Here is a 21604-nt window from a genome sequence, read left to right as displayed (position 1 = left end):
CCCCAGTTGGAATCCACTTTTTGATTCAGATTGTTAATGTTTTGTTACATATGATAAGAAATCGTGTTTATAAAAAAATCTATGTTTATGAAAAATATTAGTCTGTAGTTTGCTTCCTGTAAATCTTGGATTGGTTTTGATTTTCATATTTGAGTAAAGCTGGCCTCATAGAATGAGTTGGGCTGTATTTTTTCCTTTTGAATTTTTTGGCAATTTTTGTAAGATGATTATCTTTCTTGTATGTCTGGTTAGGATTTACCTATGAAACCATCTGAACTTGGTATTTTTTCTATAGGAATATTTTTAGTTAAAAATTTAATTTCTTTAATTAGTATATGACTATTAAAATGATCTCTTTCTTCTTAAGTAAACTAAGTGTGCATAGGAAATCTCCTTTTATATAGTTCCATTCCTGGCAACCTCCAGCAACCTCGGCCTCCCTGGACTGCTTGCTATGCATCCTGAACTCAGGGAGACTGCAGGTCTCCACCTGGAGTCCTGCAGTTCTGTACCACAATCTGGAAACTATTTCTAGGCAATAAGCTGAGACAATTGGGTGCTCATCTTACTTGATTCCATTGTCTTAGGATCACTGTCATTCATTGCCTAAGTCCAATGTCTTGAAAACCAATGCTTCCTACATTTTATTCAGTTTTTGTTTCAGGAAGGAGAGTAGATTCAATCCTTATGTCATTTTGGCTGGAAGCAGAACTCCGTTCTTAAACTTTAAAAACATTTATCTCACCCAAGTTTGGCCAACTTGTCTCTCTTACTTTCTCCTTTTTTTTTTTTTTTTTTTTTAGTAATACTTTAAAACGTTGATACATTTTTAAAATTTTATTTGCTCTCAGGAGGGGTAAGAAGGAAGCTTTCCATTGTCGTATTTAGCCTGATGCTTGACTCATATAATTTTCACCCATCAGCTTCATTAAGGTCTTCAGTGTAAGCTATTGGGATCAATTTGACAGTAAGACTTTGTATGATGAATGCATTCCCTAATTGTTTTAAAAAAAAATTGAAGCAAAAGATTTAACTGCTGTGCCTAATTCTTCACCACTGCACTATTCTTTGCAGAAAAGCTTGGAAACAAGCCATATTCTCTTTTGTTTTCTTTTTTTTCTTTTTTTTTTTTTTTTGCCACCAGAGTGAGTTGGAATGTCATGAAGACATGTTTTTAACCATTTAGTAGAGGAAAAATATAAATTCTTCTACAATTTCTTATGTAAAGCATATATTTGTCCAACAAAAGTATTGTAAAATCAAGTACTAAAATCTGAACATTAGACAGATTGTAGGTTTGACTTTTTAGGGGACTGTCAGTGATGACAGAATGTTTAATACGTAGGGCTTGCTCATCCCTTTTGTGTGCTAGTATGTACCCTTCTGGGGTTGACTACAGACTGACAAAGCTCTTTTCCTCTGCTGTTCTATCCTCCAGCAGGCATTATACCTACTGGTAGTGACAATATCATATTATGGAAGTCATATAGACTTCAGCGACAGGGAAAAAGCTGTGCTCACAGGAATTTCATTGCACATTTAACATTGCAAAATAGTTTATTAACCTGGGACCTGGTACACAGGTGCTTTGGACAGTGTGAACATCTTGAAATTGTTTGCAAATGTTTGTGTATGTGTTCTTTTTCCCTGTACATGAACTCCATAACTTATATGACACTCAAAGAGGGGTTTTAAATTCCTATGCTGAGTCTTCCACGTAGTCCCTTTGCAGAGTAGAGAAACAGACAAATGAGACCCACTGTCAAAGTGCTATAGAACAACACCCCCCATAAAATTATCTTCTGAGGATGATTTAGGAATTCAGATCACTCAGGGCTCAGAGTGGACATTTTTGGCCCAGTGATCTCTTGCTGTGTCCCAAATTATAGCTAATGGTTTAACAACAGGATAATCAGCTCTTTCGGTGGTTTAAAAATTGTAACTATCTTGTATTTGGTTTGTATTTCTTTACTTATGTCAAAAAATAAAAATAAGAATACATTCAGATGAAACTTTTGTTTAAGGTTATAAAACATTTCTAGGACACTGACATAAAAAAAGAGACTAAGTGTCTCATTTACATGGTCTACCTTTCAAGGGAAAGCAACTAGGTGTTAGTTTACCATATGTCTATGCTCAATCATGAAGCCAATTTGGTAAGATTAAAGGCACTATATATCAAGGCTTGAATGATTTTTTAAAAATCACATTACTCTTTCTCACAGTAAACTGGTTTTTTTTTTCTATGTTTTTTTTTTCTTTCCAGCCAAACAGCACCAGATCTCAGAATAGAGACTAATCATTTTGATCATTCTATAATAACTCACTCTATCATTATTCATGTCAGGAAAATGTTATTTTTCCATGTTATTTCTAATAAAACAGAAGCTCTAAAACAGCTTTTGTTCATGATGAAGTCTACTTCATTATTTTTGACTTGTTCTTATTAAGCACTGTCTTTTTCTTCAGCTTTATTGAGGTAAAATTGACAAATAAAATTTGTGTATATTCAAGGTATGCAATGTATGTTTTACCATATGTATATATTGTGAAATGTTATGAAATGATTACCACAATCAGGCTAATTAACAATTCCATCACCTCACATAGTTACCTTTTTTCCTGTGGTGAGAATACTTAAGATCTATTCTCTTGGCAAATTTCAAATAAATAATATATTATTATTAACTATAGTCATCATGCTGTACATTACGTCTCCAGGACTTATTTTTCTTATACCTGAAAGTTTTTTCCCTTTGGCAAACATCTCCCCATTTTCCTCACCCTTGGCCTCTGGTAACCACCCATCTACTATCTGTTTCTGTGATTTCACCTTTTTTAGATTCCACATATAAGTCAGATCATGTGGTTTTTGTCTTTCTGTGAGTGCCATATTTCACTTAGAGTGATATCAACCAGGTTCATCCATGTTGTTGCATATGGCAGGATTTCCTTCTTTTTTCTTGGCTGAATAACATTCCATTGTGTATGTGGTGTGTATGTATGTGCATGTATATACATGCATGTGTATACACGCACATATATACACACGCATATATATGTGTATGTGTATGTATATGTATGTGTATACACATACATATATATATATACACACGTATACACACACACATAAATACACACCACATTTTCTTTTCTATTCATCTGTTGACAGGCACGTAGGCTGTTTCCACATCTTGTCTATAGACAATAATGCTGAAGTAAATATGGGAGTGTACACATCTCTTTGACACACTAATTTCATTTCTTTTGGATATATACCTACAAGTAGGATTGCTGGATCATATGGTAGTTCTATTTTAATTTTTTGAGGAAACTTCATACTCTTTTCTACAATGTCTGTACCAATTTACATTCCCACCAACACTATAAAGAGAATGGGTTTTCTTCACTTCCTCACCAATACTTATTATCTTTTGACTTCTTGATAATAGCCGTCCTATCAGGAGTAAGATGATATCTCATTTTGGTTTTGATTTATATACCCCTGATGATTAGTGTATTAGGGTTCTCTAGAGGGACAGAACTAATAGGATAGATGTATATATAAAGGAGAATTTATTAAGGTGTATTGACTTACATGATCATAAAGTGAAGTTCCACAATAGGCTGTCTACAAGCTGAGGAGCAAGGAAGCCAATCTGAATCCCAAAACCTCAAAAGCAGGGAAGCCAACAGTGCAGCCTTCAGTTTGTGGTCAAAGGTCCAAGAGTCCAAAAGCTGAAGAACTTGAAGTCCCATGTTCAAGGGCAGGAAGCATCCAGCATGGCAAAAAGATGTAAGCTGGAAGACTAAGCCAGTCTAGTCCTTCCACATTCCTCTGCCTGCTTTTATACTAGCTGATCTGGCAGCTGATTAGTTGGTACCCATCCAGATTGAGGATGGGTCTGCCTCTCTCAGTTCACTGACTCAAACGTCAATCTCCTTTGGCAACACCCTCACAGATACACCCAGGAACAATATTTTACATAGTTCAATCCAATCAAGTTGACTCTCAATATTAACCATCACAATTAGTGATGTTGAGCATTTTTCATATATCTTTTGGCCATTTGTATATCTTCTTTGGAAAATTTTCTATTCCAGCCCTTCACCCATTAATTGGGTTATTTGCAATTGAGTTGTGTGAGTTCCTTATAGATTTGGGACATTAACTCCTTAGTGGATATAGTTTGCAAATATTTTTTCTGATTCTGTAGGCTGCCTTTTCATTTTGTTAATTGTTTCTTTTGTTGTGCAGAGACTTCTAGTTTGATGTAGTCTCACTTGTTTATTTTTGCTCTGGTTGCCTGTGCTTTTGATGGCATATCCAAAAAATTGCCAAGGTCACTGTCATACAAATTTTTCCCTATGTCTTCTTCTAAGACTTTCATGGTTTTAGGTCTTACATTTAAATCTTTAATTCATTTTTGGTTTATTTTTGTATATGACATAAGATAAAAATCCCATTTCATATTTTTGTTGCGTGTAGATATTGCGTTTTCCCAACATCATTTTTAAAAAATTTTATTTCACGACTGGGCACGGTGGCTCGCGCCTGTAATCCCAGCACCTTGGGAGGCCGAGGCGGGTGGATCACGAGGTCAGGACATCGAGACCAACCTGGCTAACATGGTGAAACCCCGTCTCTACTAAAAATACAAAACAAAACAAAAAATTAGCCAGGCATGGTGGTGGGCACCTGTAGTCCCAGCTACATGGAAGGCTGAGGCAGGAGAATGGCATGAACCCGGGGGGTGGAGCTTGCAGTGAGCAGAGATCCTGCCACTGCACTCCAGCCTGGGTGACAAAGTGAGACTCTGTCTCAAAAAAAAAATAAAAAAATAAAAAATAAAAAAAAAATTAGTTCACTACACCTGTAACAAAAAACTGCATCCAATGCCATTTTTTTGAGAAGGCTATTTTTTCTCCCACTGCATATCCTTGGTGCCTTTGTTGAAGATTGCTTGACCTTATATGCATGGGTTTACTTCTGGTAAGCACCATATTTTGATCTAAATCTTCCTTTGGTTTCATTTTTGATACCTGGGAATGTTTCGTTGATGAAAAGAAAGGTAACCATAAGGTCATCCAGAAAAAAAAGTTCCATCATTCATTCAAGTTCTTTATTTTTCATGCCATGTCTCAGATTCAAATTACACTTACTTCTCCCTTTGGCAGTTTCCCATTTTGATTTCTTTAATCCAATAACTAAGCAATCTATATATTAAAAAAAGTGTTTCCCCATAAAGAGTTAGTAATATACCAAAATACAAATATTTCAATAAGGAAGTACTTTCTTTCACCATTGAAGCATTTTATAACACTGTTAACTATTTGGGGATATATTGATATCTGACTTGCCAACTGCCCCATTCAATAAATAGAGCTCCAGATTCTGAGTTTTTTAAATCAAGTCTTTTTTTCTGAAAAAAAATCACCCCTTATATAGATTTTTTTAATAAACTTGTTAGCTTAAATAATTATTTAAGTAAGTTTGTTCATTATATCCATTGTGTTGAGTGAAGTATTTTTCACCCAGAAAGGAAATTATCATTTTTCTATGTAATATTAATATAAACATCAGAATTCTAAAAGGAGCTAAATTTAATGCCAACAATTGTAATCTCAAAAGTAGTATATGTTTGTAGGAATTTTAATGTGTTCTCTTAATTTATGGACCATGATAATAATGATAAAGATGATACAGGCTGTTTATGCTTGCATGTGGCTTCTCTTGACTAATGGTGGGCAGTTGGTGGCACACAGGGCAAAAACAGCAAGTTGCAGTATATTAGCATGATCTACCAACTATTTTAAGATCCATCCCCGTGGAAACTTAAGCAGATCAAAGGAACTGAATCTGATCTGTCAGTATCAAGCTACAATACTCACGCTGCTTTTTACTAGGGTCCTGATAAGCAAAGGTATTTAATTACTCTTTAAAAATTAAATATCTTTACATAATGAAACTTTGCTTTACAAAAGGTCATACTGACATTAACATATGTAGGCACAATTATTTATAAAACAAAAATATGAAAGATGCAAGAAAGCTATGTGTTTTTGAAATATACACATATTCTATATAGGCTATGGAATTCTATTAAATGAGAGATTCTAAAATAAAAAGTTCCAATACTGTTGCAGCTCTGAACTGGAGATCATCTAAATATTCTCAGTCAGGTCAATTGATACTGGAAGAAACTCAAGGTTATGTAAGGACCAGTACATGACTGGCTAAATTTATTATTTGAGTACTAATGATCTTGCCATCTCATTATCAGTAGCCTCAGAGCTTAAGGTTTACTTTTTTTTTTCATTGTGAGAGAGAGTCTCACCCTGTCTCCCAGGTTGGAAAGCAGTGGCACAATCTCAGCTCACTGCAAACTCTGCCTGCTGGGTTCAAGTGATCCTCCCACCTCACCCTCTCAAGTAGCTGGGAATATGGGTGCCCTCTCGGCTAATTGCTGTATTTTTGGTAGAGATGGGGTTTTGCCATGTTGGCCAGGCTGGTCTCAAACTCCTGGCCCAGCCTTCCAAAGTGTTGGGATTACAGGTGTGAGCCACTGTGCCCAGCTAAGCTTTACAATTTTTATAGAAAATTGGGTCATTTTCTATAGATATTGGGTCATATCAATTGGGTCATTGATATGTTTGAAAGTTGGAGATTTCTTCTCGTTTCAATCCCAACCAATTTCCAATCTCTATGAGAGTTTTAAAAGAATCCCTATAGTGGCAGTGAAATTCATTTAATTATCACCAATTGCTTTCAATAGACTACCTGGTGGAAACCTCTCATAAGAACTTTAATAGCTTTTCCTAAAAGAAACTTTTAATATATGGTAGCAGAAACTCACAGAACCTTCAATTAACAATGCATGAACTAATCATGTCCTGGAAGTTTTTGAGAATGAAGAAAATAAACTTATTTGTTGAGCAATTCAGTTGGACCTAGGTGTATTTAATCCAACATTATTTTTTGTAGATACGTGTATTTCAAAAATAGATGCTCTAATCACAACTAGTAGCCTGTTAGGATGGAAAAAAAATACATAAACCCCTCAATTTTAAGATGTTAGCAATCTGACATACTTAAACCATTTTATAGTAGCTTTCAAGAGGGAAAAACAACTATATTAAATAAAGGTAATTTATCTTAACTGCCAATAATATGATTCTTTTATCCATACAATTACATGTCTTTTAATTTCAGCAGTAAATCAGAGGATGAGAGTAAATCTTTTGTGTGTTTGATGTCTAACTTTTCAGAATTATGTTAGACTACTATCAATTACAAATAATAACATGATAACCCACTGCCTTTCATAATCTATGCTCAAACCTTGACCTCTTTAGCATCCTTAGACTTGACAGGAGAGTGTCTAGGCATATTGTGGGATACCAGTATTTTCTCTGTACATCTTATTTGGGTAAAATCACAGGGTGTTATGTAAATTTAAAAAATCACTTTTCTTAAAAGTTAACTGGAAAATTTTAACAGGTAGATGTTCAGTTTTTTAGTGAAAGAATTTCACTTCACAAAAACAAGATGCCAATTTAACTTAAAATTCAAACGGCAAATAACTGAGTTGAACAGATTCCTTCAATACGTAGGTTTGCACATGCGCAGACAATGACAACTTAGTATTGTCTTGTTTTCCCTCATGGCTGGTAAGTTTTAAAGAAAATACCAGTATGAAATATATTTCAACTCCAGACACATTAAATGTGAAGAGAAAAGACCTAGAATTGAGAAAATAGGGTGTGTCTCAATAACAATTTTTTTTTTCTATTTTGTATGTTAGTCTGAGTCCTCAAATGTTTCATGTTCCTGTGGCACTTCTGAATGTTAGGTGTGGTGGCACATTGAAAGGGTTAAAGGGTTGTAGACTTGAAGCAACACTAAATAATTATGTCAAACCAAGGGCAATTTTATAGTTAAAATAGTTATAATATCTATAGATTATAACCTATAGTACCTGTAATACAGTTATGATATCTATATAATATCTCATAGTATCTATGAAAGCAAGATAGCTGTGAGGCAGTTCACTTGGTTGTTCTTTTAAGGCTATGTTGCTGATGCCTGTACTCTGCAATACTAGTTATGTAAAGTTCTCACATCTTCCAATGGATGGTTTTTTTTTCTTTGACATCAGCTTAATGTTACTTTTACCAGGCTACTTACTCCTGCTTTATGCTTTCCCACTTGACCTACTCAGCTCATCAGCCCACCCAAAAGACATCACTTTAACCGTGTAAACCTCATTTGTAGCAGGTATTAGGTGGGTAGTGAGAGATATATCAGTGTCACCACTTTCAGGCAAAAGGAAAATTAAATTGGCTCATGTAATCCAAGGAAGTAACCAAATCATAAGTAGATCAGGGAGACAGCTAAATCTCAGGAAACTGGAAACATGAAGAGAGGTCCTGGACGAATGTTAATTATGTTGATGAAAACAGAGAATTGTCTAGAAGAGGAGTGTTAGGCAGACACTTCCAGATGTCCCATAGCAAAAAATAAAGTTTATGTATTGCTTATCCTCTGTGAGGACTTTCTGGCACTCCAGGTAGGAAAATAGGGAGTACAAATACTATGATTATATTCAGTAAACCAAAGCATTGCAATGGTGGGTCACTGACACATTCTGAAATTTTGCTCTCCAATACTAACTTTTGAAGGTTTAAAAAGTCACTAAATATGACAAAATTATGTTGATTTAAAATATTTATTCTTTGATTCTGGGGTCATTTGCTCCATCTTCTACAGCTTCAAAACCACAAATATAAGAGAGTACAAATATTTAATGCTTTTTAGTTTTTTGTCTATTTTCTATAAATATCTTGAGACTGGCCTGATTGTATAGTCTAAGGAAGGAAAACGGTGTCAGAGCAAATCTTCATTTTGTTAGTAAAAATCTAAGAAACAAGAGGAGGTAAGAAATGTTGCTTCGGGTAAAACAGGAAGAAAAACCAAGCAACTAAAAACAACAAAAAAGGACATATTTTCATGAAAAATAAACTGGTTATGTGGGAGCAGAAAAGAGAAGGAAAATCATCTTGAAATAACCTTTTAAAGTCAGATGTATTCAACTCATCAGAACAAGGAAAATATGGCAATAAAAGTTTAGAGTTTTTTACACCACAATGTCCACATCAACCCTACTATTATCTCTGTTTGGCCACAAGACTGCCAGAGACAGAGCGAGAGTCTGAATCCAAGTCCTCTAGCAACAGATTTGGGCTCTTTCTCTTGCTCTATGCTGTCTCCCATTCAAGCACATTATATGCTTCCTACATACTTAGAATGGGAGGTTGTACCTCCAGCACTTACTAGCTTAGTGATCATAGGCTAGTTATGGTAATCTCTTTGGGCTTTATATTATTCATCTGTGCAGAGAAATATGGCATCTTTCCTGTTATCATTGACTTATTGGAAGAAAAAATATGACAGTGCTTTGTAATAATAAAACTTATACATATAAGGGGATTGTTATAATTAATATTCATAAAGAAAATGGTTGATGAGATTGCCCAGCCACTGTTATCTTTGAGGACTCATGAAAGCAATAATTGGAAATAATTTCTCTCTCTTGATTAGGCACACTGTGGAGTTAGTGTTGCACCCAGTTTTTGTCTCCTTACCTTGATAAGGATTCTGTAAAGTTGAGGAGTTTGGAGTAGATTAATAATATGATTAAAGTGTTGAATAAATAAGACCCATGAGAAAAGGAATTTGAATTAATTAGTCTGGAAACAATAATACATGAAGCATTATTACAAGAAAAATGCAGACCAACATATTCATCTTCTCTGAGAAATGACTTGAAAGTAACTGTGGACATATAAAAGAGACATAAGAAGGAATTTACTGATAGGGTTGAGAGTTAAATATTAAAACAGGCTATAAGAAGAATATGTGGCATCTCCTTTTTTGCTAACTATTCTGGAGAAAAATAGACACATCAATTTGTTATGGCCAAGGAGCAGATATCCTTGCAACCAGGGAACTAGAAAACCTAAATTATTTAGATCTTCTTCCAGCCTTCAAAAGCTCTACAGTTGTCTTGCTAATTCCCTGATTAACCATAAAAGAGGTAGGTAACAAATTTTTCTAATTATCCTTGTGTAAATATGCAGACTACCTGAATGTGTTACTATTTTACAATGTACGTAGTTTTCTTTCCTTTTTTTTTTTAAAGAAAAAAAGAGGAGAGTGAGATAGATGCAGACTCTGGTTCACGCCACATTATCATCATTGATCTGCGCAAAGCAAAAAAAAAAAAAAAGCAATTTTAAACTGATTTCTTCTTGTTATCATATTCTACTCCCAAACAGGTAACCGCTTTAATGTGTTTGATATACATTCTCAAATTTATATGTGTCTTTAGAAACATGTAGTGTCATTTTTTTCTGTATACTTTTAAATTTACATAAATAGAACCCATTCATTTTCTTCTGTTTTTCACAAAGCATTACATTTTAAAGATCTATGTTGTTTCTAACTACCATGTGGTATTCAGTGGTATGCCTCCACAATCTTATTTTTGTATCGTCCTCTAATAACGGACAATAATATTGCTTCCAATTCCCTGCCTTCGTAAACAATGTTGTGAAAAAACGTATCATATTACATTCTTTTATAAAAACTTTATCTCCCCCTTTCTCTTTAGGAGTGAGATCAGATAATCATATTATATATGCACAATGACTTTGCCGGATTTTTCTTCAAAATGGCAGAAGCCAAATATGACGAAATTCTCATTTATCCATTAACGATTAATATCATCAAAATGGGCAATTTTCCTATATAATGGATGTAAAGTAGTATCTCATTGTTACATTTATTTTCTACTTACTGAGATAATATACTAATTATCCATATATTTTCCATCTTTCTAGGTTTTTAGTCTTGCTAATTCTAGGAGCTTCTTCCACAGTACCGTTATCATTCCTTTGTTTCTTATGCCTATTCCATTTATCTATTTGTCTATTACAACTGACATTTGGATCAGAATTGCAGTTAATTTACAGAGTAATTTCAGGATAGTTGACATATTTACATTGTTAAGTCACTTCATCCAAATGCAGTTCTCCATTTGTTGGGAACAAGCCCCCCAAAATCTGACCATAAACTGGCCCCAAAACTGGCCACAAACAAAATCTCTGCAGCACTGTAAGATGTTCATAATGGTCCTAATGCCCATGCTGGAAGGTTGTGGGTTTACCGGAACGAGGGCAAGGAACACCTGGCCTGCCCAGGGCGGAAAACCACTTAACGCATTCTTAAGCCACAAACAATGGCATGAGTGATCTGTGCCTTAAGGACATGCTTCTGCTGCAGTTAACTAGCCCAACCTATTCCTTTAATTCAGCCCTTCGTTTCCCATAAGGGATACTTTTAGTTAATTTAATATCTGTAGAAACAATGCTAATGACTGGTTTGCTGTTAATAAATATGGGGGTAAATCTCTGTTCGGGGCTCTCAGCTCCGAAGGCTGTGAGATCCCTGACTTCCCGCTTCACACCTCTATATTTCTGTGTGTGTGTCTTTAACTTCTCTAGTGCCACTGGGTTAGGGTATCCCCGACCAAGCTGGCCTTGGCATCCATTTATTCAGGTCTTATTTAATTTTATTTAGTAGGGTTTTAAATTTTCTCCTTGGAGGACTTAGACATTAATGATATCTAATATGTGACTTTCTTTCTAGAAGCTGACAGTATTAACTAATTTAACATACTTGTTCAATATTATCTCTGTTTATGCCCTTTATGTTTGCAATGCTGATAAACTTCTCAAGATATGAAGTATGTTTAACTCAATCTGTGCAGTGTCTGCACAACTCTGTGTAAAGATAGATATTGCTATGTACTTTTGATTAAATGATTCCCTATTTTTTATCTTACAAAATGTTTCTAACAAAATGATAAATTATACGATTTACTTACTTTTAGAACAAGTAGTTGCCAAATCAATAATAATAGACTTAAGCAGTAAAATAATATAACCCCTCATTTATATTACAAACATTTAATGACTCCCTACTATTTGCCAGGCTACCACGTGTTCTAATATGATCTGTGAATGCCTAAAATCCTGAGACCCTTTCAGGGGGTCTATAAGAACTACATCCATAACAATTTTGAGTTGTTCTTTTTCTACTGTGTTGGTATTTGCATTGATGGGGCAAAAGCAATATAGTGGGTAAAATTGCTGGTGTCTTAGCATGAATCAAGGAAGTAGCACCAAACTGTACCAATGGTCACTGTGTCCTTGACTGACATGTACTCTCAGTAAAAACAAAAACAAAAAATAATAATAATGCCAGTTTTATTTATTAAGAATATCCTTGCTGGAGCAGTAAAAAAAAATTAATTTTTTTAAATCTCAATCCTTGAATTTGAATCTTTTTATATTTTGTGGTAAAATTGAAAGTATGCATGCTGAAGTACAATGGTCTTTTTGAGAAAAAAAAAACCCTTTCCCCTTATTTGAAAGCTGAATTAGCCACTTTCTTCATGGATCATCATTATGACTTGAAAGAACAACTGGCTGACAACTATGATTATTCAGGCTTAGGAATTTTGCAAACTTTTTTTTTCAAAAAATGAAAAAAATTCTGTTATTTCAAAATAAGCAACTGACAATATTTGATGCCAATAAAAAATTTAAGTTTTCAAATAGAAATAAGGATTTTGGAAAATTTTTGTTTCCTACTATGAGCTTGACAGCTTCCCAATACTTAAAGATACTTCGATGAGACCAGAACAAATGTGTTTTTAAAATATTATATAATAAGATATTATATAATAAAATATGTCAACATTTGAAAACTTTTCATAAACTAGTAAACCACTAAGTTCCAGACGACCAATGCATGATGTTACAAAATCATGCACAGGTAAAAGATCCATTCAAATCTCAAATTAGACCAACAAATTTATGCACAGTGAAAAGGTTAATTGATACAGATTCCATGTTGCAGCTCACCTTTAAGGAATAGCCACTTGTTGACCTTTAGTGTAGTACCAAAGATGGTATACACAATTACCTAAAAAGTCTATAAAATATACCTCCTTTTCCAATTATATGTTGGTGGGAGGACAGATTGTCTTCATATATTTCCATCTAAACAACAGATCACAACAGATTGAATATAGTGAGAGATATGAGAATCAACATCTTCTATTAATTCAGACATTAAAGAGATTTGCAAAACAGGCCGGGCACGGTGGCTCAAGCCTGTAATCCCAACACTTTGGGAGGCTGAAGTGGGCAGATCACCTGAGGTCAGGAGATCGAGACCAGACTGGCCAACAGGGCAAAACCCCGTCTCTACTAAAAAAATACAAAAATTAGCCGGGTGCCTGTAATTCCAGCTACTCAGGAGGCTGAGGCAAGAGAATTGCTTGAACTCGGGAGGCAGAGGTTGCAGGGAGCTGAGATCGCACCACTGCATTCCAGCCTGGGCGACAAGAGCGAAACTCCATTTAAAAAAAAAAAAAGTGATTTGCAAAATAAAGAATAATACCACTCTTTTCACTATTTTTTTTTCTATTTTAGAAGATACAATTACTCTTCATAAAATGTTATTTATGTTAACAATTTAATTGGTTTATTACAGAAACCAATCATAAACCAACAAAATAATTGGTTTATTATTTTTTAATGAAAAAAATCCATTAATATTTTCCAAATTTCTGACTTTCAATTTCTAGTAGCAAATAATGGTAGATATAACGTACATATAAAAAAGCTCCTTGGCATCCTGAGTGATTTCTAAGAATGTAAACTTTCTGAGATAAATAAATTTGAAAATCATTGCTCTAGAAATAGGAAAAGAATGAAAGAGACGAATTCCCTGCCCTCATCCTGGTTGGGGCATGCAGGTGAACAAATATATAAAGATATGGTTCAGATTGTTTAAGAGCACTAAAAGTAAGGAAGTGATGTGATGCAGAGTACATGAGTAGACGTGCTTTAAGTGCGATTCTCAGGGAAGTCTTCTCTGAGGAAGTTACAGTTTAATCTGAGACATGAAGAATGCATAAAAGTGGCCAATTAAAGAACTAAGGGAAAAGCAGTCCAGGCAGAGAAAGAAAGGATTTCATCGGTCTGAGACAAAAAGGGTTTGAATGTTTGGGAACCAAAGAGGCCAGAGTGCCCACAATAGAGCAGTCATGGAGAAAGTAGTCCTAGAGGAGGTTGGAGAAATGACCAGAGGAGTAAGGGCCTTGATGGCCACCATTTGGGCTAAAACGAAAGTCCAGTGGGGAACCACTGAAGGTCTGAAGCAAGGCAATATATAATGTGATTATGATGTTAGAAACTGATTCTGGCTGCTGTGTGGAAGATGGATTGCTTGTGCCTCTGCATCAAACTTGCCTGGCCAAACTCCAAACCTGGTCAAATCTAAATCTCGATTCACTTTTCACCTGTACCTGAGCAATGAAACATGGATGGAGAAAAATCATCGGACCAAGCTGACTGATCTCCCTTTAAGATCTAAATCTTCAAGTGGCTTTTAGTCATGCCATATTTTAAAATATAATTTCCCACTATAGTTTTATATTATAATTTCCTAGTTAGTTCACCTTCCTACTCACTTAAATAACTATTTTCCATCTCCTCTTTCCTTTGACCTTCAACATCTTTCTGCTATCCATTTTTTCAGCTGATAATTATCTTGCTTACTATTTCAACCAACAGTGAGCTTCCACATCTCTGGTCACATTTGCCAGTCTACTGCAAACTGAGCCTCCTGCCTTCCCTCCAATTGCAATGGATAAATCGTCTGGTTTACTACCTAAGACCACCATCTCCATCTGAGCTCTGCATTTCCTCTTTCCTGACTACTTGTGTACCTTGCTACAGCACATAACTTCTGTCTTCCTGAGTCATCAGTCACCATCTGTAGCACTCTAGTTAGGTGTTCACTCCCTTCATTTTACTGAAGTTTCCTTTTTCAAGATCATCAATGACCTCCACATTGTCAATGTAATTCTCATTTCTTAGACTTCATCTCACTTATCTTCTCAGCAGTATTTAACAGAGTTCATTATGCCCTTCTTATCGAAATGCTTTTCTCACTTATCCTCCAGGGACCACCTTCTCTTGGTTCTCCTATTTTACTGGCCACTCTTTCTTTTAATAACAGTATTTAAATACTGTACAAATACCGATGAGCCCCAATTAGATGAACTACCTGACTGCTCCTTCACATCCTAGACTCTTATATCCAACAACCACTCAACATCACTATCTAGTTAATAGTTATTTCAAACTTAGGATGTCCAGCTGAGCCCTGTTCCTCCTCCAATCCACCCACACAAATCCGTTCCACCTGAAGTATTCATTATCTCAGTAACACCATAATTACATGTTTTTTTTCAAGTCAAAAACCTTGGAATATGCTTGGCTCTTCTATTGTCTTGTCCATCAGTGAAATCTAACTTGTCTATTGCCACAATTCTAGTTCAAGTCATCATTATCTTTTGCCTATACTCTCTTAACTGGTGTCCCTGGTTCTGCTTTTGTCTCTCTGCAGGATATTTTATAGCAGCCCAGGTGATTTATCTAAAACATAATTTTAATAATATCTGCTTTAAGTTTTCCAAGGGCTTCCTATTTCACTCTCAATGAAAATAAAAATCCTTGCCTTTACTTCTAATAAATGATCTGGTCCCATGCCACCTCTCTCATTTCCTTTTCTAACAGGCTTCTCTTCCCATCCTACCTCTCAACTCCACTTCAGTAGCACTAGGCTTCTCGTTGTTCCTTGAACAGAGAAAGCATACTTCTAATTTAGGGGCTTTATCACCTGCAGCTCCCTCCATCTGGAATGCTCTTATGTCAGATTTTTGCACGGCTTAGTTCCTCACTTTTTTCAGGGTTCTGCTTGAATATCATCTTATCTTGAGGACATTCCCTTAACACCCTTTAACTCACAGGCAAAGACGGAGAATTGAACATGTGCATTTCCCTTAGCACCCTCTTCAATGTCCACTAAATGGCAGTTAATGATTGTATTTTAAGCCTATAAACTCACAAAGACAAAAAGGACAAAGAAGACACTAATGACAAAATTTTGGAAGCTGGAAAGAAGAGATAACAAAACACACACACATACACAACACACACACATACACAACACACACACACACACACACACACACCCCATGACTATCCATTCCTCTTACCTAGTTTTATTTTTCTCGATAGCACTTAACCTAGATAAATGTAAATAAATATAAATACAAGATATATATTTATTTTTACATTTGTTTGTTGTCTCTTCCTTTTTGCTTCCAGAACATAAGCTGCATGACAGCAGTCTTTCCAGTTTTGTTTTGGTGTTGCATTCTCAAGCTTTGGAATCATAGCAGAATCAAATTCAGTATAAATTTTTGACTGAATAATTGAGGTGGCCTGGATGAGTGTAGTTTGTGTGAGGTGTGGGGTTGTGGGAATAAAGAGTTCTATTTTGAATGTTAACTTGAGGTGTCTGTTAGACATCCAAGTGATGATATCAAGTGAAATCCGCATATCTGGAGCTAAGTCATGGCTAAAAGTGTAAATTTTAGAGTCATCAACATTGGCTCTAAAGAAGATCACCTGGGGAACTATGAACATAAAAAGAGAGAAAGCCAAGCTCCAAGCCTTGGAGGACTACACCATTTAGAGATCAGGCAGAGCACTGGTCTTTGAACCTTATAATTATACACTACAATTTGTAAGAAGAAGAAAAACTAATTTAAACTAAGCAATGTGATATGTAGATATTTATCTGTAAATAATATATATGTATCTTTACACAAATATATTATGTACATTATAAAATACACAGACACAGATATTAAAAGAGAATGAGCTGAAGGACTTCCAGTTAAAGAGGAAGTATTGAACACATGCATTTTTCAGCTCCCTGCTAAAGGCCCACTACAGTGATAGTAAATGTATTTTTAAAAATAAGGTATAAACCCACAAGGACAAAGAGAACAACAGACAAACAATACCATCAAAATATAGGAAGCTGGAAAGAAGAAAGACAAATGGCAGCTGCTTACAGACTCAGGAAAGCTGAGGCTGCAGTGGGGAAAAAGCAGAGATACAATCTGATTTACAATGCAGAATCAGCCATGCCCCTGATCCCCCCTGCAAAGGCTCAGAAATTGTTTCTGGCACTTCTGCTAGTGGAGGTTAATGTTGGTCAATAATAGACTTAGCTGAATGTCTGTCTGAGAAGCAGATACATCCACAGACAACCCCACCACTCTACACTACCAGGTAACTAACCTCTACCAGACAGCAACAGTCTGGAGACTTATTTTCTGAAGAGGGTCAAGAGGCGATCTTGCCTGGAGAACAACAGGCACACATGAGAATGGGAATTCCAAATGGAAAGCAGGTAGATTAAGTCAAAGTTAATATCAGAATGCTTAAAACCAAAATATTAAGAATAATTTCTATTTGTTACTAAGGGATGTGGAGGTAAATAAAAAGAACATTATTTTGTTGTGTAGCAATGATTGCCAATGGAATTCACCTACATAAAAAGAATTTTAAAATAATGAATTGCTATATAACATTTTCTTTATTTTGTAGAGCTATTTCAAATATTTATTTCTATTTCTTTTAAAGTGCATGGATTGTTTGAACATTATCTTGGTACATGAATGCAGGCATTTTAAAGTAATTGCATTTGTTGTATCCTGGATTAGAAGTAGGCATAAATATTGATTTCTTCTGTGCTGTGTAACTGATGAAACAGAGTCTACTTTGAGTACCATGGCATCACCAAAACTTATTTCCCCATTTCTCATGATATGTGTATATATCTATAGAAATAATTCTTGGAGACACAATAATCATATCTTACTTTTGTAATTTTATACTTTTGTGTTTACACACATTGAGTGTACAACATTTTCAAGACTTCATTTATAGTAATACTGTTTTTATTCTTGGAAATCACGATGCTTATGTTATTATTATTATTTTTTGCCTGGATATCCTTTCTCTTTTTATCTTGCTGAAAAGCTCCCATTATTTTTCAAGAACTATCTCAAATATGACTCTTTCTTTAGGGCTTCCTTAACTCCCCTCAATTGTTAGAGTGCCACTATGAGTATAATATAGTATCTTGTTTATACTTACATTATGGTAGTCTCTGCATTATTTTATAATAAGTCTGCTAATTCTCTTAGCCGAAGTACCATGTCTTACTTATATTAGCACTCTGTTAACTGATCAGACTGGGAACATGGTAGCTATTTAATGAATGTTTAAATGGATATTTGAAAATTATTTTGTGCTCATTATCTCATTTGATTTTTCTGGATTCAGTCAGTCACTAGTTCCTATGGCCCTAAATATTTATTATATCTGTCATTTATTATCCATGCTAGTGTCTACTGCCAAAAATTCATGCTCATTCTGTCTGTTACTGGGAATATTAGTATCTTAACCTGATTTTCATTTCTAGTCTCACTTTATTTACCCATCGGAGTGATTTAACCACACATTTTACCATTTTCTCTCTACTTTAAAACCTTGAAGTGGGCTACATCTACTTTTAGAGATGATAGAGTAAAAGTGAATGTTATTAACCTACCACTTCAAACATATTAAAAGTAGTCAAAACTATATTTAGACATTCAGACAATAAGCAGTATAGGATACTGATCTCTGAGAGCAAGGAGATTAATAGGAGAATCTTTTTAATTTTTAGTTTTTACAGACAGGGGTTTTGCATTAGTTGCTCAGGTGAGTCTCCTGGGCTTGAAACTCATGCCCCAGCCTCCTGAACTACACGCATGCACCACCACACCCAGTTTCTAAGTAAGCCTTTTGATTGTCTCACCTTACAAGCTGGAAAAAATTTCTAGATTATAGAAAGGTGAGAGAGTGCCAAAACAAAGTCTGGCGTCTTGCTCAGTTGAAGTTACAGAGCTTGGAGTTCAGAGAGACGAAGGTACCTAGAATTTGTGAAGCAAATACTGAATTGATGAGTTTCAGAGAGACAGAGAGAGAGATTGCAAGTGAAATAGAGTACCCCAGACCTTCCTAGGGTTCTCCATAAGCCTTAAGGCTGCATACTGATCTGCAAATGCATGGAAGGAATTGCCCGAGGCTGAGAAAGAACCCTCAGGAAAAAATAGGCTGAGCAATTTTTAACTTTACCTAGGCAAATCCTCCTGATACATGGGCATGTATTAGGGTCCTCAGAAGGATAGTGCCTCAGTAATGGGGACAATTTAGCCTAAACTAAAGGTTATGCTACACCTATTTCATAAAACTTAAAAGCAAACCTCAAAAGGACCAAATATTGATTCCAAGCAAAAAAGTCTATTTATTTAAATGAGTACAACAAAATCCATCATCTAACAATGTAAAATTAATAATGTCAGCATCCAGTTAAACATTTCCAAGCATGCAAAGAAGCAGGAAAACGCCACCCATAAGCAGGAGAAAAAGAAACCAACAGATACAGATTCAGAACAAGACAGAGAGAATTAGCTGATAAGGATGTTAAAATAGGTACTACAAATACATTTTATACGTTTAAGAAGGTAGAGAAAAACATGAACATAATGATGGGAAAAATGAAAGATATTTTAAATAAACAAACTAAACTATAGATGAAAAATACATGATCTGAAATGAAAAGTAACTGAATGAGATTAACAGCATACCACACACGGCAGGAAAAAAAGATTGAGTGCATTTGACACAGCAATATAAACTAACAAACAAAAGAGAGAACCCACTGAAAAATATAAACATAAGGTTAGTGAGTAATTAACTATTTTAAATAGTATAATATGTGTAACTGGAATATCAGAATGGGAGGAGAAAATGGAAAAAATATTTTAGAAAATAATGGCCACAATTTCTCCAAGTTTGATGAAAATTATACACCAAAATCCAAGAACCTCAAGGAGCCTCAAGCAACATAAATGTGAAGCAAAACACACAAGACACATCGCAATCAAATTACTAAAAATTAATGATAAAATGAATATCTTAAATGTACCCAGAGATAAAAGACACATTATGCTCAAAGGAATAAAGATTAAAAAACAGCAGCAGACTTTTTTGAATCAAAAACCATGCAGGCCAGAAGATAACAGAGAAACCTCATTAAAGAACAGAGAAAACAAAAATTTTTAATCTAGATTTCTATATCCAGAAAAATATCTTTCAATAATGAAGACAAAGTTCTGCATTCTGTTAAAGTGTAGCAAGTGGGGCTTGGGGGGTGGTTGCAAACTCTTTTCCATTGGTTTCACTCAGGTGCTTAAAAGAAAGATCGGCGCAGGACAAGAGACTAGAAAGAACTTCCTTCAGTGGTTCAGGTTCACTGAAGCAGATTGGGCACTAATGTGGAAATGACAAGAAGTGTTTCTGAACCCTCATGAAACAATAACCTGAAGGCACAGAGGTAGAAGCAGCAAACGCTGGTACTCAAGGACACAGATAAAGTATCATTGTGGCTGGTTAAAAAGAAAAAAATACCCTTACTCATTAAAGGGGGCAGAAAACAATTCTAGACGACAAGTTTCCATCAAAACCATTAGAGGTCTCTTCTTGCTGGGGAAGACTCAGAAAACCCCTGACCAAGAGTCACCAAGTATGCAAGGCAGAGTTTGGTTGACATGGGAGGAGGGACAAGATCATGAGAAAGCCCTACCCCAAAGACACAGTCACATGGGGTATGACTAAGACTAAGCTGGACAAGGACAAAAGAAAAACTTCCTGCCCCCTCCCCAGATAGCAAGCACTGAACAGGCAATAGCAGGCTACCAGCAGAAAAGAGTCAAGATTGTGGAGAAAGATCTCCAATGTGTCATAGTTGCACAGGAAGGCTTAAAGCTCAGGGTAGGTCAAGAACACTGGGAAAAAAAAGAAAAGCCATTCAGCAAAACATCTTCAACTCTAACCACAAGGTAAGACTAGAGGAAATTGAAACTGGTGGAGAACTATAATTATAACAACAAGAAAACCAAAATCCACTTAAATTTCTGGCTAGACTGACTCAACCCCAACACTCATAGTCTAGCAGAAGAAAAAAAAATCCTTATTTCTATGCATGAATAGCATTTATCTCAATTTTGACTGTTCCATATACAATGCCTAGTATTCAATAAAAATTACCAGACATAAAAAGTTAAGAAAAAGCAGCACATTGTGCAAATACAAAGCAATCTATAGAATCAGACTCAGAGATATCCTAGAGGTTGGAAATCAGACAGGGAATTTAAAATAACTTTATTAAAATGTTAAAGGTTTTATTTGAAAAGCTGAGCAACATACATGGTCACGTGGAGAATTTTAGCGAAGATAGAAACCATAAAAAAAGACTAATAAAATACTTGAAATAAAAAAAAACAAAGCAACACAACTAAAGAATACCTTCAATGCAGTCCTCAGTCGACTTAATACAGGAAATAATCTGTGAACTTGAAAATAGCTGAATAAAACTCATTTAAACTAAAACACAAAGGGATAAAAAAAAAAAAAAAGGAGAAAGAACCATAACAGAGCATCCAAGAGCTCCCCTCTAATATAAAAGTGGTCTAATGCACATGCAATTGGAATTGAA

The sequence above is a fragment of the Mandrillus leucophaeus genome, unplaced genomic scaffold, assembly GCF_000951045.1.
Source record: "Mandrillus leucophaeus isolate KB7577 unplaced genomic scaffold, Mleu.le_1.0 Scaffold1702, whole genome shotgun sequence".
Classification (NCBI taxonomy): Eukaryota; Metazoa; Chordata; class Mammalia; order Primates; family Cercopithecidae; genus Mandrillus; species Mandrillus leucophaeus.
The sequence above is the reverse complement of the archived record's forward strand: the minus strand, read 5'-3'. Positions refer to the sequence as shown.